The sequence below is a fragment of the Ascaphus truei genome, chromosome 7 (assembly GCF_040206685.1).
Source record: "Ascaphus truei isolate aAscTru1 chromosome 7, aAscTru1.hap1, whole genome shotgun sequence".
In the NCBI taxonomy this organism is placed as follows: Eukaryota; Metazoa; Chordata; class Amphibia; order Anura; family Ascaphidae; genus Ascaphus; species Ascaphus truei.
Window position 1 is genome coordinate 9,075,926 of NC_134489.1, and position 24,934 is coordinate 9,100,859.

General features: G+C 55.5%; 1 protein-coding gene across 2 annotated transcripts in view; it reads right to left on the minus strand.

The window, feature by feature from the left end:
• The window catches only part of ITPKC (inositol-trisphosphate 3-kinase C), a 101,158-nt gene extending 76,767 nt beyond the window's left edge, over window positions 1–24,391 (minus strand). The window contains exon 1 of one of the 2 annotated variants that reach the window (XM_075606956.1): window positions 24,244–24,391. The gene's annotated coding sequence lies outside the window, so the exon portion shown is untranslated. Of the gene's footprint in view, window positions 1–13,497; window positions 13,609–24,243 lie in introns of those variants that run through there. The other variant, XM_075606955.1, reaches the window with a different exon arrangement.
• Window positions 24,392–24,934: the final 543 nt, after the last annotated feature.

Consider the following 24,934-nt stretch of genomic DNA (forward strand, 5'->3'; position numbering starts at 1 on the left):
CCCCTCTGGCTCTCGATCTCGGCACTCCTTGGACAACGCCCTCTCTGGTAACCCCTTGAACACGGCTTGGACTACGACCAATCTCCACTCTCCACTCCCTGACTTCGGCAAGGCATTCTTCATTATCTCTACAACCGGTACCGGCAAGTATTGTCTACCTTACTACACCTGGCCTGGCAACGCTTTATACCACACTCAGGACATGCTCCCTTTGCTGCGGGTGCGTATATAACCACTTCCCCCTTCAGCTCAGGGGACGGGTCTGGTCTGCGGGCAGCACCGGCGTAAAAAGGCTGTATCCAGTTCTGCATGCTGTTTTTATCTTTACCACCCATCAGGATTACACTCTTGGCAAGTTCCTCCATTGTATACTCAGACTGTTTTCCTTCTGGAAATGAGTTTGAGGAGGTTCCCTCTAAAGGATCTTCTAATATTCCTTGGCCCATGTCTACACAGTCTGTAAATTCTTCATCTGACATTAGATCTAGGCGAACTTTGTCCACAGGTGGATCTGGGCAAACTCTTTTCCCAGGCTGATCTGAACAAATTCTGTCAGCAACTTTCAAGGCACGATCAAAAAGTGCTTAATTTTCTTCAAAATCCACTTCCTGTTCCCATATTCCTGAAATATTGTGCCATGCTTCTGCACAACTTCGATAGGAATGTCCAAATTGACCACATAGATTACATTTAATCTTTTTACAACTTGTTCTCTCGTGGCCCACAGACTGGCACAAGTTGGATTTTAGAACATCACAGGAAATACTTAAGTGTCTGGCTGAACCACATCTATGGCACAAGGTTGACTGACCATAGTAAAAACAATTTCCTTTTTCTCTTCCTATGAAGAAAGAGTTGGGCAGATGCTTTGTAACATTGCCATGTCACCAAAGTCTAACTTGCACTTTCCAACCTCCAATCCAGATGTCTTCTTCATCCATAATTCTTGTAGGTGGAGCCAGTACATTGTCTGCCAAGCCATATCAGAATATCTGATATTGGGACTGATTCATGTCTGAAGAGAATTGTTACAGACTTTGTTTCCGGTTTGGACACAGGAATTGCAACAAAGGAGTTCCATAATTCAGTATAATTTAGATTCTCATATCTTGTCCAGAAATAGTCCAAAGTCTGAGGTCTCTTAAAGCAGACATCATACTCAAAGGAGCCTGGAACATGGATAAGTGCATACATTTAATCTGCTCTGAAGCCCAAGGATTCTTTTAATATATATTTTCCAACAAAAATCCTGTCAGGCTTCATCTCCTCACTGCCACATTCACGTTATACCTTAACTTTACCACATTCCTCCTTTTTAAAGGTTGAACATTTCTGGCCACAGCGCTCACAAAGGATCTCCCACTCCAGGCTGAAGTGGGAGCTGTATGAACTGGGGTTACCTTAATGCCATTACTTTGCTTTACCCCATCTTCTGATTGGGCCACTCTGTTATCAGGAACTATCTGGATAGGAACAGCAATTTCAGTCTCCACAACCTTAATTTCACTCCCAGGCACTACAGGGTTAATGCTGTCTCCATTGCTGCTGATTACCACCTGCTGTTCTCCCCTCTCAGAGTTCTGAATCATAGGACCTGCTAATAAGCATGGGGGTGGTTCTGTAAGTCCAGGTGAGCATGGGTTCGCTGGCTCACTGCTCTCAGGTACAAACTCCATTTCCAGCTGATCTTCTCTCAGAGTTTCTAGATTCTCACTTTGTTGCTCTTCAGAGTTCCCTGTAATTTCCACGACCTCTCCCAGCTTGGGAGTCCGAGATAACCCAACATCACAGGTGTCTGCTGCTTTCTTTGCTTGTAATGAGCTGTTAACCAGATCTTCTGCTATTAACCCCTGGGATGCTGGAAGCTCTGGAACAGATCCTTGCTCACAGCCTGATACAGCCTGAGGTGAGTCCCCTTCCCTGAAGTCTTTGGACCCTATTCCAGGGCTGTTAACTTCTCCTGTAGAGACTTTTAGCCTCCGGCCCTTTGCTTTCCTTTCTTTAGCAGTTTTACCCTTGGGGATTTTCTTGGCCGTTGATTGAATTAAACTGTCAGGATCTGAATCAGAATTTCCCAGGGATAAGTTCTCTGTTTTATCTTTAGGCATTGCAGACTTGTTCTGGGATCTTGTTTCTCTCCCACTTCTTTTAGGCGTCACCAAACTTATCTTTTCTTGTGAGCATTTAATGTGACTTTTGCTGGAGTTCTGGCCTCTTGTTCCACAACATGAATCTGTGCCTGGTTCTGCATTTTGCTCTGCGTCTTGCTCTGCACCCTGCTGAGCACTTTGCTCTGCGCCTTGCTCTGCACTGTGGGTTAGCATGTAAATTGTTTTTGAAAGGGAACGTTTCTGTTTGACTGGAATCACTGCTATTTTAGCAATCTCACCTTCCAATCGGGTTAAGTCATCATGCAGACGATGTATTTGCTTCTTGCGCACAGCTCTCTCAGAACCACAACATTTCTGTAATTTTCTATTTCCAATTCTTCTACCTTACTGTTATACCTCCGCAATAAAGCTTGTTTCTCTTCTTTCTTAAACAGATTCTGTTCTGCCCCTTCCTTTCTCTCCAAACTCTCCTGTACCTTGCATTCAGGCTCCCCAAGGCCTACACCACTGCTGCAGCCTGCAGCCTCTCCTACTTCCATCTCCAACTCACAGCCACCAACCCCTGGGTCTAAGGCCATCCTGGCTCCCCTGCAGGAGCTCACCTGCAGCCCATCCTGGAGTAGTTATAGGGAGGGGGTATATGGGGTAATAGGAGGAGTTATAGGGATAGGTTATATGGGGCAATAGGAGGAGTTATAGGGAGAGTTATATATAGCAATAGGTGGCGTTATAGGGAAGGGTTATATGGGGCAAAAGGAGGAGTTATAGGGAGCCGTTATATGGGGCAATAGGAGGCGTTATATGGAGAGGTTACATGGAGCAATAGGATGAGTTATAGGGAGCGGTTATATGGAGCAATAGGAGGCGTTATAGGGAGAGGTTATATGGAGCAGTAGGAGGAGTTATAGGGAGAGGTTATATGGAGCAATAGGAGGAGTTATAGGGAGCGGTTATATGGAGCAATAGGAAGAGTTATAAGGAGCAGCTATATGGGGCAATAGGAAGAGTTATAGGGAGCAATAGGAGGAGTTATAGGGAGAGGTTATATGGAGTAATAGGAGGAGTTATAGGGAGGGGTTATATGGAGCAATAGGAGGAGTTATAGGGAGAGGTTACATGGAGCGATAGGAGGAGTTATAGGGAGCGATTATATGGGGTAATAGGAGGAGTTATAGGGAGCGGTTATATGGAGCAATAGGAGGAGTTATAGGGAGCGGTTATATGGGGCAATAGTAGGAGTTATAGGGAGAGGTTATATGGGGCAATAGTAGGAGTTATAGGGAGCGGTTATATGGGGCAATAGGCAGAGTTATAGGGAGCGGTTATATGGGGCAATAGGAGGAGTTATAGGGAGCGGTTATATGGAGCAATAGGAGGAGTTATAGGGAGCGGTTATATGGAGTAATAGGAGGAGTTATAGGGAGCGGTGATATGGGGCTGAAGGAGGATTTCGGGAGGAGTTACGGGGAGCTTTGCCATGTCTGAGGTGGTTTAAACAAATATCCCAGGCATATAGGCCCCATATTCACTAAGCAGTGCTACTCCATAAGACACTATTCTGTGCTGGAAAACGCCTTTTAGCCCATTGTCTTCCAGCGCCAGAATATCACTGATTAGTAAATGGGGGCGTTTATCTATACCCGCTTCTAGAGGCACTTACCTCCAAAGTGGGCGCCCCATATCGCTCTGCTTTACAAGCTCCCGCGTCACGCAGGCCAATAAGAAGTCGCACTGGGCGATGCCACGGCTTCCTGTTCAGAACGTTTGGTCGCGGCGCTCCGCCACCACGCATGTCACCGCCAGGACTACTCACCGAAGGACACCTTACTGCAGGGCACCTCGCCATTGAACATCTCGCCGCCAATCGGATCTCCCCGCCATCTTTACATTTCCTCAGCCGCACACCACCACGGGCGGCCAGGCGCTCTGATGCCATTTGCGACCGCGTCTGTGCGTGCACACAGCAGGGAAGTGTGACAAATGTGCCCTGGCTGCTGGCGGGCACACCGAGTGTCCTGCAGCACGCACGGCGTGCTCACAAGTGGCATCAGAGCCGCGGCTGTGCGAGGTGCTGTGCAAGGTGCTGTGCAAGGTGCTGTGCGAGGTGCCCCGCGGCTGTGCGAGGTGCTGTGCGAGGTGCTGTGCGAGGTGCTGTGCGAGGTGCTGTGCGAGGAGCTGTGCGAGGTGCTGTGCGAGGAGCTGTGCGAGGTGCTGTGCGAGGTGCTGTGCGAGGTGCCCCGCGGCTGTGCGAGGTGCTGTGCGAGGTGCTGTGCGAGGTGCTGTGCGAGGTGCTGTGCGAGGAGCTGTACGAGGTGCTGTGCGAGGTGCTGTGCGAGGTGCTGTGTGAGGTGCTGTGCGAGGTGACCCGCGTCTGTGCGAGGTGCTGTGCGAGGTGCTGTGCGAGGTGCTGTGCGAGGTACTGTGCGAGGTGCTGTGCGAAGTGCTGTGTGAGGTGCTGTGTGAGGTGATGTGCGAGGTGCTGTGCGAGGTGCTGTGCGAGGTGCCCCGTGGCTGTGCGAGGTGCTGTGCGAGGTGCTGTGTGAGGTGCTGTGCGAGGTGCTGTGCGAGGTGCTGTGCGAGGTGCTGTGCGAGGTGCTGTGCGAGGAGCTGTGCGAGGAGCTGTGCGAGGTGCCGCGCGGCTGTGCGAGGTGCTGTGCGAGGTGCTGTGCGAGGTGCTGTGCGAGGAGCTGTGCGAGGTGCTGTGCGAGGTGCTGTGCGAGGAGCTGTGCGAGGTGCTGTGCGAGGTGCTGTGCGAGGTGCTGTGCGAGGAGCTGTGCGAGGTGCTGTGCGAGGAGCTGTGCGAGGTGCTGTGCGAGGTGCCCTGCGGCTGTGCGAGGTGCTGTGCGAGGTGCTGTGCGAGGTGCTGTGCGAGGAGCTGTGCGAGGTGCTGTGCGAGGTGCTGTGCGAGGTGCTGTGCGAGGTGCCCCGCGGCTGTGCGAGGTGCTGTGCGAGGTGCTGTGCGAGGTGATGTGCGAGGTGCTGTGCGAGGAGCTGTGCGAGGAGCTGTGCGAGGTGCTGTGCGAGGTGCTGTGCGAGGTGCTGTGCGAGGAGCTGTGCGAGGTGCTGTGCGAGGAGCTGTGCGAGGTGCTGTGCGAGGTGCTGTGCGAGGTGCCCCGCGGCTGTGCGAGGTGCTGTGCGAGGTGCTGTGCGAGGTGCTGTGCGAAGTGCTGTGCGAGGTGCTGTGCGAGGCGCTGTGCGAGGTGCTGTGCGAGGAGCTGTGCGAAGTGCTGTGCGAGGAGCTGTGCGAGGTGCTGTGCGAGGAGCTGTGTGAGGTGCTGTGCGAGGTGCTGTGCGAGGAGCTGTGCGAGGAGCTGTGCGAGGTGCTGTGCGAGGTGCCCCGCGGCTGTGCGAGGGGCTGTGCGAGGGGCTGTGCGAGGTGCTGTGCGAGGTGCTGTGTGAGGTGCTGTGCGAGGTGCTGTGCGAGGTGCTGTGCGAGGTGCTGTGCGAGGTGCTGTGCGAGGTGCTGTGCGAGGAGCTGTGCGAGGTGCCGCGCGGCTGTGCGAGGTGCTGTGCGAGGTGCTGTGCGAGGTGCTGTGCGAGGAGCTGTGCGAGGTGCTGTGCGAGGTGCTGTGCGAGGTGCTGTGCGAGGTGCTGTGCGAGGTGCTGTGCGAGGAGCTGTGCGAGGTGCTGTGCGAGGAGCTGTGCGAGGTGCCCCGCGGCTGTGCGAGGTGCTGTGCGAGGTGCTCTGCGAGGTGCTGTGCGAAGTGCTGTGCGAGGTGCTGTGCGAGGTGCTGTGCGAGGTGCTGTGCGAGGTGCTGTGCGAGGAGCTGTGCGAGGTGCTGTGCGAAGTGCTGTGCGAGGAGCTGTGCGAGGTGCTGTGCGAGGTGCTGTGCGAGGTGCTGTGCGAGGTGCTGTGCGAGGGCTGTGAGAGGTGCTGTGCGAGGTGCTGTGCGAGGTGCTGTGCGAGGTGCTGTGCGAGGTGCTGTGCGAGGTGCTGTGCGAGGAGCTGTGCGAGGTGCTGTGCGAGGTGCTGTGCGAGGAGCTGTGTGAGGTGCGAGGAGCTGTGCGAGGTGCTGTGCGAGGTGCTGTGCGAGGTGCTGTGCGAGGTGCTGTGCGAGGAGCTGTGCGAGGTGCTGTTCGAGGTGCTGTGCGAGGTGCTGTGCGAGGTGCTGTGCGAGGTGCTGTGCGAGGTGCTGTGCGAGGTGCTGTGCGAGGAGCTGTGCGAGGTGCTGTGCGAGGAGCTGTGCGAGGTGCTGTTCGAGGTGCTGTGCGAGGTGCTGTGCGAGGTGCTGTGCGAGGTGCTGTGCGAGGTGCTGTGCGAGGAGCTGTGCGAGGAGCTGTGCGAGGTGCTGTGCGAGGTGCTGTGCGAGGAGCTGTGCGAGGTGCCCCGCGGCTGTGCGAGGTGCCCCGCGGCTGTGCGAGGTGCTGTGCGAGGTGCTGTGCGAGGTGCTGTGCGAGGTGCTGTGCGAGGAGCTGTGCGAGGTGCTGTGCGAGGTGCTGTGCGAGGAGCTGTGCGAGGTGCTGTGCGAGGTGCTGTGCGAGGTGCTGTGCGAGGTGCTGTGCGAGGAGCTGTGCGAGGTGCTTTGCGAGGTGCTGTGCGAGGTGCTGTGCGAGGAGCTGTGCGAGGTGCTGTGCGAGGTGCTGTGCGAGGAGCTGTGCGAGGTGCTGTGCGAGGTGCTGTGCGAGGTGCTGTGCGAGGTGCCCCGCGGCTGTGCGAGGTGCCCCGCGGCTGTGCGAGGAGCTGTGCGAGGTGCTGTGCGAGGTGCCCCGCGGCTGTGCGAGGTGCTGTGCGAGGTGCTGTGCGAGGTGCTGTGCGAGGTGCTGTGCGAGGTGCCCCGCGGCTGTGCGAGGTGCTGTGCGAGGTGCTGTGCGAGGTGCTGTGCGAGGTGCTGTGCGAGGTACTGTGCGAGGTGCTGTGCGAAGTGCTGTGTGAGGTGCTGTGTGAGGTGATGTGCGAGGTGCTGTGCGAGGTGCTGTGCGAGGTGCCCCGCGGCTGTGCGAGGTGCTGTGCGAGGAGCTGTGCGAGGTGCTGTGCGAGGTGCTGTGCGAGGCGCTGTGTGAGGTGCTGTGCGAGGTGCCCCGCGGCTGTGCGAGGTGCTGTGCGAGGAGCTGTGCGAGGTGCTGTGTGAGGTGCTGTGTGAGGTGCTGTGCGAGGAGCTTTGCGAGGTGCTGTGCGAGGTGCTGTGCGAGGCGCTGTGCGAGGCACTGTGCGAGGTGCTGTGCGAGGTGCCCCGCGGCTGTGCGAGGTGCTGTGCGAGGAGCTGTGCGAGGTGCTGTGTGAGGTGCTGTGCGAGGAGCTGTGCGAGGAGCTGTGCGAGGTGCTGTGCGAGGCGCTGTGCGAGGTGATGTGCGAGGTGCCCCGCGGCTGTGCGAGGTGCTGTGCGAGGAGCTGTGCGAGGTGCTGTGCGAGGTGCTGTGCGAGGAGCTGTGCGAGGTGCTGTGCGAGGCGCTGTGCGAGGTGCTGTGCGAGGTGCTGTGCGAGGTGCTGTGCGAGGTGCTGTGCGAGGAACTGTGCGAGGTGCTGTGCGAGGTGCTGTGCGAGGTGCTGTGCGAGGAGCTGTGCGAGGAGCTGTGCGAGGTGCTGTGCGAGGTGCTGTGCGAGGAGCTGTGCGAGGTGCTGTGCGAGGTACTGTGCGAGGTGCTGTGCGAGGTGCTGTGCGAGGTGCTGTGCGAGGAGCTGTGCGAGGTGCTGTGCGAGGAGCTGTGCGAGGTGCTGTGCGAGGTGCTGTGCGAGGTACTGTGCGAGGAGCTGTGCGAGGAGCTGTGCGAGGTGCTGTGCGAGGTGCTGTGCGAGGAGCTGTGCGAGGAGCTGTGCGAGGTGCTGTGCGAGGAGCTGTGCGAGGTGCTGTGCGAGGTGCTGTGCGAGGTGCCCCGCGGCTGTGCGAGGTGCTGTGCGAGGTGCTGTGCGAGGTGCTGTGCGAGGCGCTGTGCGAGGTGCTGTGCGAGGCGCTGTGCGAGGTGCTGTGCGAGGTGCTGTGCGAGGAGCTGTGCGAGGTGCTGTGCAAGGTGCTGTGCGAGGTGTGGAAATGTAACGATGTCGGAGACGTGAGTGTGCTCACAAGCGGTATGTTATGTGCTATACACTGTGCGGCTGAGTGTTTTTGTCACTTTTTTATCCACCATAACTTATTTAATGTGTGTAAAGGTTCGGAATATTATGGTTAGGAATATTATGGTTAGGAATATTATGGTTAGGAATATTATGGTTAGGAATATTATGGTTAGGAATATTATGGTTAGGAATATTATGGTTAGGAATATTATGGTTAGGAATATTATGGTTAGGAGTTAAAGTTTGGATTAGGGGGGTTACGTTTAAGGTGTTCCAGTTAGAAACATTAGGGTTAGCGTTTAGGAATTTTAGGGGTTAGGAGTTGAGGCCATAAATTGCAGTTATCAGCATTACCCAAAGTGGCCTTGAATCCTTCCGACTCCCGGGTTATCTGCAGCGGCAAACTGTCCTACACCGCTGAATGAGGGGATCAACACATACATGTAACATTGGAAGAAAGGAGTTTCTCTCCGAAAATCTTACACTCTAATCGCCATGTAGGGAGACCAACAGAAACAGTGGGAGTATATGTGAGTGCACTGGTTGGAATATATAACAGCACACTGTAGCTTAATGAGTAGTTGGCATTCAGTATACTTAAACGCTTTGTTGAACAGGTATGTTTTTTATATGGGTTTCCAATTTAGAAAGAGTAGGCAGATGTTGGCCCTTATTGTAGAAAGTACGATAGCGCCAGATATCACCATTGACTTCAATGGGGCTTTCCATATGTAGCCCCGGTCTTGTTTTGCCTCCAGGGACCCCATCTGTGGCGTGCCGAGCGATCGCGGGTGCCGCCGGAGGCAGCGACGGACCCGCCGGCACAACGCAAAGGTGGGGGCCGGATCAGGGAGCGCTCCGCGTCCCCGGAGTCTCTGCGGCGTACCCGGCTAGCGGGGGCCGCCATGACAGGTTGCGCCAGCGTGCGCATTGGTCGCGCAGGCGCAGTAAGGGTAGCGCACGCGGTCCCAATGCTAAAGAGGTCCTGAGTGGACTACAATTCCCAGCAGCCTCTGGGGATTGCCCTTTCACCCACATCACGTGCACCCAGCCAGCAAATAGGGTTTTGCAGCTTCTCCTGGGGAGGAAGGCTACAATGTTGCGGGGACCACGTTTGGCAGTTGGAACTGGGAGCAGGAAGGGGAAGGAAGGGTGTAGGGAGCAAGTGGCTCCTACACCAGGTAAGGTAGTTCCCCAGATCCCAGGCAGGCCCCAATCCCCACCAGGGTAGGGGGTAAGTACTGAGGGACGGCCCCTAGGTTAGGGACCCTGCCCTTAGGTGTGAGTGTGCAGTCTTGTCAGTGTCACGGCTGGTAGTGCTGTGAGCGCTGACAAGTAGGCACAGTGTGTGTGCAGTGCAGTGTAGCTGCAGGTACCGAGTGAGTGCAGTGGGTTGCTGCAGGTTCAGTGTGTGTGCAGTGCGGTTGCTGCAGGTTTAGGTTGAGTAGTCAGAGGGGATCCGGGAGGTGAAGGGAGAGGTAGTGTGGGCGCAGGGGGTGAGTGACCCACCTGCATAGGACAGGCTACCCCGTAGGCCCCTAGGAGTGTTCCCTGAAGTCACCATAGGTTGCTGTGCTGCAGGGATGGCCTATAGTGAGAGCGAGCATCACCCCTTACTGTGTGGACAGCTAGGGACAAAGAGACAAGCGTGCGGAGCAGGTTGCTGGCGAGTCGTCTGGGACCAGACGGCTGGACATTGAGACCCAGGAGACAGACCGCTGATTCATCTGACCCTTTGCGAAGAGGTACCGGTCACCGCCGTGACCGGAAGGTACTATAACAACAAGTGCACCAACACCGGTCACCAGGCGCTGATCCTGCCTTAGGCTTAACTCTTTAGGAACACTGAGCGAGTGCACTGTAACAGGGGACTTATCCCTGTTCAGTAATGTGCCTTTAATCTAGCAGTGTGGTAGTTAATTACTAAATACCACATGCCTGATTAGATTGTTCACAAAAACCTGTCTGTTCAGACAGGAAGTGACTCTCCTTAGCTCTGACTGAGAGCTGATCTTTGGAGAGACAGAGCAGAGGTTCTTGAGTCCCAGGAGAGACTGACCAAAAGAAACCCAGATCTCTGGAGCTGACCAGTCTTGAGTTCTGCCCAGCAGAGCTGATTTCAAGACACAGGGAAAACTACTACACCTGAAGCTGAACCAGGAAGTGAGAAGATTTTCCCTCCAAGAAACAGATAAGACTTTTATTATTAAGAGACTGCTTATATCTGCTTATTTCATGCTATATGTTTTGGGCTGCGAGAAATGCTTGACTAAGGGAGATGTGAATTATTGCATAGTGTTTCACTAGAAATACTCCCAAGTGAATAGAAGCTTTGTTCCCCCCCTGTGTTTGGATGGATTTCCTGATGAAAAGGAAAAGGCACAATAAAGCCTTATTATAATTTCACATTATAAACGTCTCCAAATTGTGTACCTCTGTGAACGTCCGTCTACATATGGTGTTAGAAGTGGGATAAGAGGTGTCTTTGTAGTTAAAAAGGACCGGAGATTTTTATGTGAATTTTTTTTAATGCTTTTTGCGGGGAGATTGCACCCTGCAAGAAAATGGTGTAAAGCAATGGTGTAAATGCAATTCAATATTTGTGCGGTTTTCTTTGAGTTATATATATATCGCATATGAACTGCAATATGACTGAATTTATTTATAGCAAATACACTTTTTTACCTAGCAACTGCACAACTTGTATACCTTGTATACCTGATGAGAGAAAATGCATGCACAGTACTGCTGATATTGTAAAATTTACCCAAGAAAGAAAAGTCTACAGAGATGCCTCTGAGAGCTACGACCTCTACAAGCAAAATATGCCCATCTGTAGGACTACCACAATTGGGGCTTCTAGCAAATACAGTGGCAACAGCTGCAATAGCGCCTCCTGAGTTCAGGAAGAAAATTACACCTGATAGCCTAAAAATGGAGGACAAGATGCAGCGTTCCTGTAATGAACCCTACCCCACGGAAGAGTGGCCCTTCCAGTCCAATAAAGAGGAAGACATCTCTTACGGGGAACCCGAACCGAGTCACACCCACAAAACACCCCAAGAATGGTGGGGGTGCCTGAACTCGGCACGAACAGAAAAGACCGCTCCCTTTGATGACGAATATGATCAACAGGAGACAGAGCGGGAGCAGCAGATCACCCAATATTTCTGTCAGCTAAAGCAACTGCAAGAAAAGCCTGGCGTATATAATGAAGCTGCTAACTCTTTAGGAACACTGAGCGAGTGGTTAAAGAACTGAGCCTATACCATCACTTTAATATATATGGACACGGTGTGTGGGGCACGCGGTGAGGGGACGGAGACGTTACTCCTGATGAGTGGGTAGCCACTAAGGTTATACCGTTATAGTATAAGGTTATATGTGTTGGGTTATATTGCTATAAGATAGAGTGATAAGGTATCGTGCATTATCTTATAGTAAAACTGGTTGTGTTGTTGTATTTCTTGCCCAGGGGAATCTCACATCACGGGGATCCTGGGTAAGTGGAGGCGCTGCGCTACGTAAGTGTATGAGTGTTACCCCAGGCTCCCAGCTAGCGGAGGCTCAGATCTGCTGGATCCGCAGGTGTTGTACAGTGACCAGTAGTTCCTTTGGGATGGTTCAGAAAAAGGGCTACACATACAATAGCACTGGATCCACACTATTGCAGCTTATAGATTAAGGGCCATTGAGAGGTAGATCCGGAGATACGGGGCAGCATGTGAGAAGGGTTGTACTGTAGGTGAGAGACAGCTGAGGTAGAGAGAAGACCTGTGCAGTGTAGAGAACGAGCAGGGGTATAGGAAGAAATTAAAGCTGAGATATAGAGAGAGGGCAGAACAGTGGAAAGTCTTGAACGAGAGGATTTTATAGCTGTATACAGCGTTTAATAGGAAGCCAACAGCAAGTTGTCAGAAGGAGAGAAGCAAAGACTGATTGAGATGACACTAAGGTTATCCTTGCAACAGCATTTTGAATTGATTGAAGGCTAAAAAGCTACGAGGCATGGAGGACAGCAAAGGAGAATGTTACAGTAGTCCAGGCGGGAGAAAATCAGGGCATGCATTAACATTTTAAAAAGTAGTGAAACAGAAAAAGTTGTTTCCAAGAAAGAAGCGGTAACAGTTAACAATAAGAATAGGGTGAGGGAAGAAAGGGCCAAACCCGACAACCACGGGCTTGGTGAAATGGATAGATTGCAGTGTTACACCATGGGCATAATAGAGCTTCATTTACAGTAGGTGGGATTATGAGTAACTCAGTTGTTGACATCATGCATTTAAGGTGTCTAGCTGACATTGAACATAACAGTCTCACGAGACAGTGGCAGTCCTGGGACCGCACTGCAGACGTGAGAGACCCTGGGGATCGATATGTGAGATAGATAGAGAGTGAACATACTGTGCTGCACAATGATTGAGGATCTCTATGCACCTCCAGCAGCTGATAATGTACATGTTCCGCTGTATAATGATGCTGGATTTCTCCATAGACTTCCAACCCCATATAATGTACATTCTGCACTATTTAATGATAATGAGTACCTCTATAAACTTCCACCACATATTAATTAACATACTGTGCTATACAATGCACAGAGTCTGATGCAGATTCTCTCTATGCACCTCCAGTTCCTGATAATTATCATGCTGCACTGTATAGTGATCCTAAGTATCTCTATACACTCTGATCCCTCTTAAAGATTGTTTCTGTGTGAGGCCAGTTTTCATTCACCTGTAACCCACTGAAATACCAGATCGGATTAAAGATTATTACAAGAAGGCAAATGTTCACGTCTATTATTAGTAGTATGCTCTATTGAGCTACTTATTGCCATCTTGTGGCTACAGACATAGAAAATGTCAATGGTTTAAGTTTATTTAATTTATCTGAGGTTAATTATGCACTTTAATAAACAACCTCATAAGAAAGAGACCAAAACCTTTGAATAAGACCCTGCATCATAATATATGTATATAGCGCTGACACTGTACGGAGCACAGTAAATAGATATTTTTTTAGGCACATTCAGGCCTGCCCTGAAGAGCTTACAATCTAATGTTACCCAATGAAGGACCCTGAGAGCTTGTAACATATCAACTACTTGTTGGTTCAATAAAAGGTATCACACCCCCTCCTCCCGCTCCCTCCTGTGTTACTACATGGAAGAGAGGACCAACACGGCCCCCCACCCCTCTTTGCCAATCTAATGTTGGTGTCTGGGCACAGTTACATAGTGACTTGCCCAACTTCACAAGGAGAGCGGTCACTGGGGCTGAAACATGTTCAACCACTTTAAAAGCAGAAGTTCCAAAGCCTAAGTTACTCCTGCAGGTGTCAACTTGCCCTTAGCCTGGAGATCTGACATGACAGCAGGGGAGTTTCACCCACCTCCTTGTGATGGTCCCAGAGTCCGGGTGTCGGTGGCTGCAGACAGTGGACATGCTGCCCCGTGCACTGTCACTGAGCAGTCTGCGCACACAACCCATACACATGTCCTGCTGCAAGGACACGCCCCCTCAGATCAAAGAACGAATAAGCACGCTGGCAGCCGACACCCCCAGCACAACCGCAGCCAATGAGAAACCCAGATGCAGTCAAGTCCCGCCCCTACTGGACAGTGCCATGTGGGTAGTAACATAAGAGACAGTAATCCCGCTGTAGGAGCTGAGAATGGAACACACACTGCATGTCTCCTCATTAACCCCGCGTCGCAGGCACTGTTGGCAGCGAAACGTGCATTTAGTGTGTTTTTTTTTTAATTAAATGTGTTTTTTTGGTCTGAATCCCGCAGCTCCTTTTTTTTTTTTACTGTCACTAACATTATTGAAATGTCTTTGTACGTACACACGGTGCCGATGTAGCCAATGTTACTGCACCTGTCAGCGAGTGCGATAACACCGGCTTTGTCTGTACCTTGTGTACGTACACACGGTGCCGATGTAGCCAATGTTACTGCACCTGCCAGCGAGTGCGATAACATCGGCTTTGTCTGTACCTTGTGTACGTACACACGGTGCCGATGTAGCCAATGTTACTGCACCTGTCAGCGAGTGCGATAACATCGGCTTTGTCTGTACCTTGTGTACGTACAAGGACATTTCAATAATGTGGGTGAAACAGCGCAGTAGCCCCGCCCCCTTCTCGCACGCGGCTGATTCACAACAATGGAAGCTCCTCCCATAATGCACCACTGCAACGCGCCAGCGATTGCAATCATATTGGCTCCTTCTGAATCACAGCGTCAAATGACGCCGCGGGCGTCGCATTGCCATGATAACGCGATGTCATGACGCCATGACAACCAGACACAGCGTGACGTCACGTTGGTGATGTCCACGGCGTCATTTGATGCTGCGATTCGAAAGGAGAAGGAGGGCGGCTAAGTGCCTTCCCATCAGGCCCAATAGGCCCCAGAGCGCGGCAAATGTATATGGGGGCGAACATTTTTGCCGCCCCAAAATGTTGCCGCTCCGGGTCTGGTCGTTTTTTTTTTTTTATTCAATACGGAAAGCCATTCCTTTGATTTCTATAGCAGGTTTAGCCCACCTACCAAGCAGTGCAAGATATTTGCAACACTTTCCTGTTTGTGATCATTTGTTGCCAATGTTCCCAGCAGTTTGGGCTGCAAACTGGAACACTAGACAATGTTACCTTAGTAGTATAAGAATACATTGTAGCTGCTGAGTTACACTGACTGAAGGATTGATTGAAACGGTAAGGCGGCCATTATGTTAGGCACACGATCAGGATTTTGACAGATTTATAACAGAAGCTCCAAACGCTTGCCAGTTTAGGTAAGAATGTAGAATTATACATTGTCACGTGCTTTACACATACAAACGAGAAAAAAAGGGGGAAAGTAGTATTGCTGTTTTAACCACATTTAAGGCATTCTGGCAGGGAAGTTACAATGATAGAAAAACTGTTATTATGATAACACTCTAATTGTAAATAATTATAAATACAATTAGTCAGTGGTAGAGGTGCCTTCAACAATATGATGGGTACAGCGTCCGGTTTCAAGAGGTTCTAAACTAGTTAAACGGGCAAAGCTCTTGGAAGTTTAATTTATAAAAGGTTATACCATATGTATCCATGCTCCACTCCACAATAACACGTATGCAAGCTCCACAATAACACGTATGCAAGCTCTACAATAACACGTATGCAAGCTCTACAATAACACGTATGCAAGCTCTACAATAACACGTATGCAAGCTCTACAATAACACGTATGCAAGCTCTACAAAAACACGTATGCAAGCTCTACAAAAACACGTATGTAAGCCTTACATTAACACGTTAAATATGTATTCTGTACAATAATATAGATATATGCTCTACAATATGTATGAATTTTCTAATCATAATAATAGTGCCCGGTGTCTGTAACTAAATAAAATAGCGCTCTCGGGATAGGAGTGCTACTCTCTACCTTCCAATCCCATCGCATTTCCATCACTGCTAGTCATTTGGGATTTCATTCCAGACACTAAGTGTTTTTAGGAACTTTAATGAACATAAACATTAGTAATCCGATGAGTGGCCTTATCGTGTATACCATATATCATCCAAATATCGGATTCCGTGCGGGGTAAAAAATTCAAGAGATACTGGTGCGGTATATGGGTGACATGGTTATACCACAGCTAAAAGTGGCTGAAGTGTGACGGTACGGGGGACGGCTGAAGTGTGACGGTACGGGGGACGGCTGAAGTGTGAAGGTACGGGGGGACGGCTGAAGTGTGACGGTACGGGGGGGCGGCTGAAGTGTGACGGTACGGCGGGACGGCTGAAGTGTGACGGTACGGCGGGACGGCTGAAGTGTGACGGTACGGCGGGACGGCTGAAGTGTGACGGTACGGCGGGACGGCTGAAGTGTGACGGTACGGCGGGACGGCTGAAGTGTGACGGTGCGGGGGGACGGCTGAAGTGTGACGGTACGGGGGACGGCTGAAGTGTGACGGTACGGGGGACGGCTGAAGTGTGACGGTACGGGGGACGGCTGAAGTGTGACGGTACGGGGGACGGCTGAAGTGTGACGGTACGGGGGACGGCTGAAGTGTGACGGTACGGGGGACGGCTGAAGTGTGACGGTACGGCGGGACGGCTGAAGTGTGACGGTACGGCGGGATGGCTGAAGTGTGACGGTACGGGGGACGGCTGAAGTGTGACGGTACGGGGGACGGCTGAAGTGTGACGGTACGGGGGACGGCTGAAGTGTGACGGTACGGGGGACGGCTGAAGTGTGACGGTACGGGGGGACGGCTGAAGTGTGACGGTACGGGGGACGGCTGAAGTGTGACGGTACGGCGGGACGGCTGAAGTGTGACGGTACGGGGGACGGCTGAAGTGTGACGGTACGGGGGGACGGCTGAAGTGTGACGGTACGGGGGACGGCTGAAGTGTGACGGTACGGGGGGACGGCTGAAGTGTGACGGTACGGGGGACGGTGTGACGGTACGGGTGACGGCTGAAGTGTGACGGTACGGGGGACGGCTGAAGTGTGACGGTACGGGGGACGGCTGAAGTGTGACGGTACGGCGGGACGGCTGAAGTGTGACGGTACGGGGGGACGGCTGAAGTGTGACGGTACGGGGGACGGCTGAAGTGTGACGGTACGGGGGACGGCTGAAGTGTGACGGTACGGGGGACGGCTGTAGTGTGACGGTACGGGGGACGGCTGAAGTGTGACGGTACGGGGGACGGCTGAAGTGTGACGGTACGGCGGGACGGCTGAAGTGTGACGGTACGGGGGACGGCTGAAGTGTGACGGTACGGGGGACGGCTGAAGTGTGACGGTACGGGGGACGGCTGAAGTGTGAAGGTACGGGGGACGGCTGAAGTGTGACGGTACGGCGGGACGGCTGAAGTGTGACGGTACGGGGGGACGGCTGAAGTGTGACGGTACGGGGGGACGGCTGAAGTGTGACGGTACGGGGGACGGCTGAAGTGTGACGGTACGGGGGACGGCTGAAGTGTGACGGTACGGGGGGACGGCTGAAGTGTGACGGTACGGGGGACGGCTGAAGTGTGACGGTACGGGGGGACGGCTGAAGTGTGACGGTACGGGGGACGGCTGAAGTGTGACGGTACGGGGGGACGGCTGAAGTGTGACGGTACGGGGGGACGGCTGAAGTGTGACGGTACGGGGGACGGCTGAAGTGTGACGGTACGGGGGGACGGCTGAAGTGTGACGGTACGGGGGACGGCTGAAGTGTGACGGTACGGCGGGACGGCTGAAGTGTGACGGTACGGGGGACGGCTGAAGTGTGACGGTACGGGGGACGGCTGAAGTGTGACGGTACGGGGGACGGCTGAAGTGTGACGGTACGGCGGGACGGCTGAAGTGTGACGGTACGGGGGACGGCTGAAGTGTGACGGTACGGGGGACGGCTGAAGTGTGACGGTACGGGGGACGGCTGAAGTGTGACGGTACGGGGGGACGGCTGAAGTGTGACGGTACGGGGGGACGGCTGAAGTGTGACGGTACGGGGGACGGCTGAAGTGTGACGGTACGGGGGGACGGCTGAAGTGTGACGGTACGGGGGACGGCTGAAGTGTGACGGTACGGCGGGACGGCTGAAGTGTGACGGTACGGGGGACGGCTGAAGTGTGACGGTACGGGGGACGGCTGAAGTGTGACGGTACGGGGGACGGCTGAAGTGTGACGGTACGGCGGGACGGCTGAAGTGTGACGGTACGGGGGACGGCTGAAGTGTGACGGTACGGGGGACGGCTGAAGTGTGACGGTACGGGGGACGGCTGAAGTGTGACGGTACGGGGGACGGCTGAAGTGTGACGGTACGGCGGGACGGCTGAAGTGTGACGGTACGGGGGACGGCTGAAGTGTGACGGTACGGGGGGACGGCTGAAGTGTGACGGTACGGGGGGACGGCTGAAGTGTGACGGTACGGCGGGACGGCTGAAGTGTGACGGTACGGGGGACGGCTGAAGTGTGACGGTACGGGGGACGGCTGAAGTGTGACGGTACGGGGGACGGCTGAAGTGTGACGGTACGGGGGACGGCTGAAGTGTGACGGTACGGGGGACGGCTGAAGTGTGACGGTACGGCGGGACGGCTGAAGTGTGACGGTACGGGGGACGGCTGAAGTGTGACGGTACGGGGGGACGGCTGAAGTGTGACGGTACGGGGGGACGGCTGAAGTGTGACGGTACGGCGGGACGGCTGAAGTGTGACGGTACGGGGGACGGCTGAAGTGTGACGGTACGGGGGGACGGCTGAAGTGTGACGGTACGGGGGACGGCTGAAGTGTGACGGTACGGGGGGACGGCTGAAGTGTGACGGTACGGGGGACGGTGTGACGGTACGGGTGACGGCTGAAGTGTGACGGTACGGGGGACGGCTGAAGTGTGACGGTACGGGGGACGGCTGAAGTGTGACGGTACGGCGGGACGGCTGAAGTGTGACGGTACGGGGGGACGGCTGAAGTGTGACGGTACGGGGGACGGCTGAAGTGTGACGGTACGGGGGACGGCTGAAGTGTGACGGTACGGGGGACGGCTGTAGTGTGACGGTACGGGGGACGGCTGAAGTGTGACGGTACGGGGGACGGCTGAAGTGTGACGGTACGGCGGGACGGCTGAAGTGTGACGGTACGGGGGACGGCTGAAGTGTGACGGTACGGGGGACGGCTGAAGTGTGACGGTACGGGGGACGGCTGAAGTGTGAAGGTACGGGGGACGGCTGAAGTGTGACGGTACGGCGGGACGGCTGAAGTGTGACGGTACGGGGGGACGGCTGAAGTGTGACGGTACGGGGGGACGGCTGAAGTGTGACGGTACGGGGGACGGCTGAAGTGTGACGGTACGGGGGACGGCTGAAGTGTGACGGTACGGGGGGACGGCTGAAGTGTGACGGTACGGGGGACGGCTGAAGTGTGACGGTACGGGGGGACGGCTGAAGTGTGACGGTACGGGGGACGGCTGAAGTGTGACGGTACGGGGGGACGGCTGAAGTGTGACGGTACGGGGGGACGGCTGAAGTGTGACGGTACGGGGGACGGCTGAAGTGTGACGGTACGGGGGGACGGCTGAAGTGTGACGGTACGGGGGACGGCTGAAGTGTGACGGTACGGCGGGACGGCTGAAGTGTGACGGTACGGGGGACGGCTGAAGTGTGACGGTACGGGGGACGGCTGAAGTGTGACGGTACGGGGGACGGCTGAAGTGTGACGGTACGGCGGGACGGCTGAAGTGTGACGGTACGGGGGACGGCTGAAGTGTGACGGTACGGGGGACGGCTGAAGTGTGACGGTACGGGGGACGGCTGAAGTGTGACGGTACGGGGGGACGGCTGAAGTGTGACGGTACGGGGGGACGGCTGAAGTGTGACGGTACGGGGGACGGCTGAAGTGTGACGGTACGGGGGGACGGCTGAAGTGTGACGGTACGGGGGACGGCTGAAGTGTGACGGTACGGCGGGACGGCTGAAGTGTGACGGTACGGGGGACGGCTGAAGTGTGACGGTACGGGGGACGGCTGAAGTGTGACGGTACGGGGGACGGCTGAAGTGTGACGGTACGGCGGGACGGCTGAAGTGTGACGGTACGGGGGACGGCTGAAGTGTGACGGTACGGGGGACGGCTGAAGTGTGACGGTACGGGGGACGGCTGAAGTGTGACGGTACGGGGGACGGCTGAAGTGTGACGGTACGGCGGGACGGCTGAAGTGTGACGGTACGGGGGACGGCTGAAGTGTGACGGTACGGGGGGACGGCTGAAGTGTGACGGTACGGGGGGACGGCTGAAGTGTGACGGTACGGCGGGACGGCTGAAGTGTGACGGTACGGGGGACGGCTGAAGTGTGACGGTACGGGGGACGGCTGAAGTGTGACGGTACGGGGGACGGCTGAAGTGTGACGGTACGGGGGACGGCTGAAGTGTGACGGTACGGGGGACGGCTGAAGTGTGACGGTACGGCGGGACGGCTGAAGTGTGACGGTACGGGGGACGGCTGAAGTGTGACGGTACGGGGGGACGGCTGAAGTGTGACGGTACGGGGGGACGGCTGAAGTGTGACGGTACGGCGGGACGGCTGAAGTGTGACGGTACGGGGGACGGCTGAAGTGTGACGGTACGGGGGACGGCTGAAGTGTGACGGTACGGGGGACGGCTGAAGTGTGACGGTACGGGGGGACGGCTGAAGTGTGACGGTACGGCGGGACGGCTGAAGTGTGACGGTACGGCGGGACGGCTGAAGTGTGACGGTACGGCGGGACGGCTGAAGTGTGACGGTACGGGGGACGGCTGAAGTGTGACGGTACGGGGGACGGCTGAAGTGTGACGGTACGGCGGGACGGCTGAAGTGTGACGGTACGGGGGGACGGCTGAAGTGTGACGGTACGGCGGGACGGCTGAAGTGTGACGGTACGGCGGGACGGCTGAAGTGTGACGGTACGGGGGACGGCTGAAGTGTGACGGTACGGGGGACGGCTGAAGTGTGACGGTACGGGGGACGGCTGAAGTGTGACGGTACGGGGGACGGCTGAAGTGTGACGGTACGGGGGACGGCTGAAGTGTGACGGTACGGCGGGACGGCTGAAGTGTGACGGTACGGCGGGACGGCTGAAGTGTGACGGTACGGCGGGACGGCTGAAGTGTGACGGTACGGCGGGACGGCTGAAGTGTGACGGTAAGGGCGGGACGGCTGAAGTGTGACGGTACGGGGGACGGCTGAAGTGTGACGGTACGGCGGGACGGCTGAAGTGTGACGGTACGGGGGACGGCTGAAGTGTGACGGTACGGCGGGACGGCTGAAGTGTGACGGTACGGGGGACGGCTGAAGTGTGACGGTACGGGGGACGGCTGAAGTGTGACGGTACGGCGGGACGGCTGAAGTGTGACGGTACGGCGGGACGGCTGAAGTGTGACGGTACGGGGGACGGCTGAAGTGTGACGGTACGGGGGACGGCTGAAGTGTGACGGTACGGGGGACGGCTGAAGTGTGACGGTACGGCGGGACGGCTGAAGTGTGACGGTACGGGGGACGGCTGAAGTGTGACGGTACGGGGGACGGCTGAAGTGTGACGGTACGGCGGGACGGCTGAAGTGTGACGGTACGGGGGACGGCTGAAGTGTGACGGTACGGGGGACGGCTGAAGTGTGACGGTACGGGGGACGGCTGAAGTGTGACGGTACGGGGGACGGCTGAAGTGTGACGGTACGGCGGGACGGCTGAAGTGTGACGGTACGGGAGACGGCTGAAGTGTGACGGTACGGCGGGACGGCTGAAGTGTGACGTACGGGGGACGGCTGAAGTGTGATGGTACGGCGGGACAGCTGAAGTGTGACGGTACGGCGGGACGGCTGAAGTGTGACGGTACGGGGGGACGGCTGAAGTGTGACGGTACGGGGGACGGCTGAAGTGTGACGGTACGGGGGACGGCTGAAGTGTGACGGTACAGCGGGACGGCTGAAGTGTGACGGTACGGCGGGACGGCTGAAGTGTAACGGTACGGCGGGACGGCTGAAGTGTGACGGTACGGGGGACGGCTGAAGTGTGACGGTACGGCGGGACGGCTGAAGTGTGACGGTACGGGGGGACGGCTGAAGTGTGACGGTACGGGGAACGGCTGAAGTGTGACGGTACGGGGGACGGCTGAAGTGTGACGGTACAGCGGGACGGCTGAAGTGTGACGGTACGGCGGGACGGCTGAAGTGTAACGGTACGGCGGGACGGCTGAAGTGTGACGGTACGGGGGACGGCTGAAGTGTGACGGTACGGCGGGACGGCTGAAGTGTAACGGTACGGGGGACGGCTGAAGTGTGACGGTACGGGGGACGGCTGAAGTGTGACGGTACGGCGGGACGGCTGAAGTGTGACGGTACGGGGGACGGCTGAAGTGTGACGGTACGGGGGACGGCTGAAGTGTGACGGTACGGGGGACGGCTGAAGTGTGACGGTACGGGGGACGGCTGAAGTGTGACGGTACGGCGGGACGGCTGAAGTGTGACGGTACGGGAGACGGCTGAAGTGTGACGGTACGGCGGGACGGCTGAAGTGTGACGTACGGGGGACGGCTGAAGTGTGATGGTACGGCGGGACAGCTGAAGTGTGACGGTACGGCGGGACGGCTGAAGTGTGACGGTACGGGGGGACGGCTGAAGTGTGACGGTACGGGGGACGGCTGAAGTGTGACGGTACGGGGGACGGCTGAAGTGTGACGGTACAGCGGGACGGCTGAAGTGTGACGGTACGGCGGGACGGCTGAAGTGTAACGGTACGGCGGAACGGCTGAAGTGTGACGGTACGGGGGACGGCTGAAGTGTGACGGTACGGCGGGACGGCTGAAGTGTGACGGTACGGGGGGACGGCTGAAGTGTGACGGTACGGGGAACGGCTGAAGTGTGACGGTACGGGGGACGGCTGAAGTGTGACGGTACAGCGGGACGGCTGAAGTGTGACGGTACGGCGGGACGGCTGAAGTGTAACGGTACGGCGGGACGGCTGAAGTGTGACGGTACGGGGGACGGCTGAAGTGTGACGGTACGGCGGGACGGCTGAAGTGTGACGGTACGGGGGGACGGCTGAAGTGTGACGGTACGGGGAACGGCTGAAGTGTGACGGTACGGGGGACGGCTGAAGTGTGACGGTACGGGGGACGGCTGAAGTGTGACGGTACGGCGGGACGGCTGAAGTGTGACGGTACGGGGGACGGCTGAAGTGTGACGGTACGGGGGACGGCTGAAGTGTGACGGTACGGCGGACGGCTGAAGTGTGACGGTACTGGGGACGGCTGAAGTGTGACGGTACGGGGGACGGCTGAAGTGTGACGGTACGGGGGACGGCTGAAGTGTGACGGTACGGGGGACGGCTGAAGTGTGACGGTACGGCGGGACGGCTGAAGTGTGACGGTACGGAGGATGGCTGAAGTGTGACGGTACGGGGGACGGCTGAAGTGTGACGGTACGGGGGACGGCTGAAGTGTGACGGTACGGCGGGACGGCTGAAGTGTGACGGTACGGCGGGACGGCTGAAGTGTGACGGTACGGGGGACGGCTGAAGTGTGACGGTACGGCGGGACGGCTGAAGTGTGATGGGACGGCTGAAGTGTGATGGTACGGGGGACGGCTGAAGTGTGACGGTACGGCGGTACGGCTGAAGTGTGATGGTACGGGGGACGGCTGAAGTGTGACGGTACGGCGGGACGGCTGAAGTGTGACGGTACGGGGGACGGCTGAAGTGTGACGGTACGGGGGACGGCTGAAGTGTGATGGTACGGGGGACGGCTGAAGTGTGACGGTACGGGGGACGGCTGAAGTGTGACGGTACGGGGGACGGCTGAAGTGTGATGGTACGGGGGACGGCTGAAGTGTGACGGTACGGCGGTACGGCTGAAGTGTGATGGTACGGGGGACGGCTGAAGTGTGACGGTACGGCGGGACGGCTGAAGTGTGACGGTACGGGGGACGGCTGAAGTGTGACGGTACGGGGGACGGCTGAAGTTTGATGGTACGGGGGACGGCTGAAGTGTGACGGTACGGGGGACGGCTGAAGTGTGACGGTACGGGGGACGGCTGAAGTGTGACGGTACGGGGGACGGCTGAAGTGTGACGGTACGGGGGACGGCTGAAGTGTGACGGTACGGGGGACAGCTGAAGTGTGACGGTACGGCGGGACAGGTAAGGGGACCTTTCTATTTACAAACCTACAATACCAGTACTTTTTATTTACAGAGCAACAGTGCCCCAGTTTGTTTTTTACAGACCCAAAGTGATACTTCCTTTTTAGCAGAAGCCTCACTCAATTCCTGCTCTTGCAGTGCAACATCTGTGTAAATCTTCCTCACGTACTGCACACATAACTATTCTCCAACTTTAATAAAAATACCCCTTGTGAGCACATTCACACGTCTCAAACAGGTCCACGACCGCGCCGTTCCCCATTATCCCTTAGCATACAATGCTTCCACTGCAGCCAGGGATTCTGGGTACTGACATGCAAATGAGCACTCAGTGCTTCAATCTTTGCTTCATATCCTCCAAAGTTGAACAAAGCCTGAATTTTTGAGGTCCATTCTTGCAGCTATTAAAATAAATTAAATAAATGACGTCTCTTTCTGTTCTCACTCCAGAAATCTTTTTGGAAAGGGTTTGAGCAGTGCCCTCTTACCTGGTTTAAGAGGACGCACACCTTCATTCCACCCCAGTACCACTGCTTTCTCTTTCGGGATTTTATATCCCGGCTGCCTGTGAGTCTGCCATCGCATACTTCCTCCTGGTCACAGCGGTGCTGACGGCCTGAAGCGATAACAGTGTGAAATTCAGCACGACTGCAATGAGGATGTGGCAGCCAGGGGAAGCTGTTAGGCTATTCTATCTCAGTTACTGGGGAACATGGAAGCTAATGGGAGTGTCGCTCTGACTGATATGAAGCTGCTACATGTACCCTAAAACATTCACATAGGGCATGTTAGCGTTTCATTTAAACAATAGGAGGAACTATTGGAAGAGGTTATATGGAGCAATAATAGGAGTTATAAGCGAGAAGTTGTATTGGGTAATAGGAGTTATAATGAGCAATAGGAACAGTTATAGGAAGTGATAGGAGGAGCTATAAGGAGCGGTTATATGCAGATATAGGAGGCGTTATAGGGAGTTGTTATATGGAGCAATAGAAGGGTTATAGGGAGTGGTTATATTGAGCATTAGGAGGAGTTATAGGGAGCGGTTATATGGTGCAATGGGAGGAGTTATAGGGAGCGGTTATATGGTGCAATGGGAGGAGTTATAGGGAGCGGTTATATGGAGCAATATGAGAAACTCTTTTTATTGAAAATTTTTTCCAACATTACATTTCATAG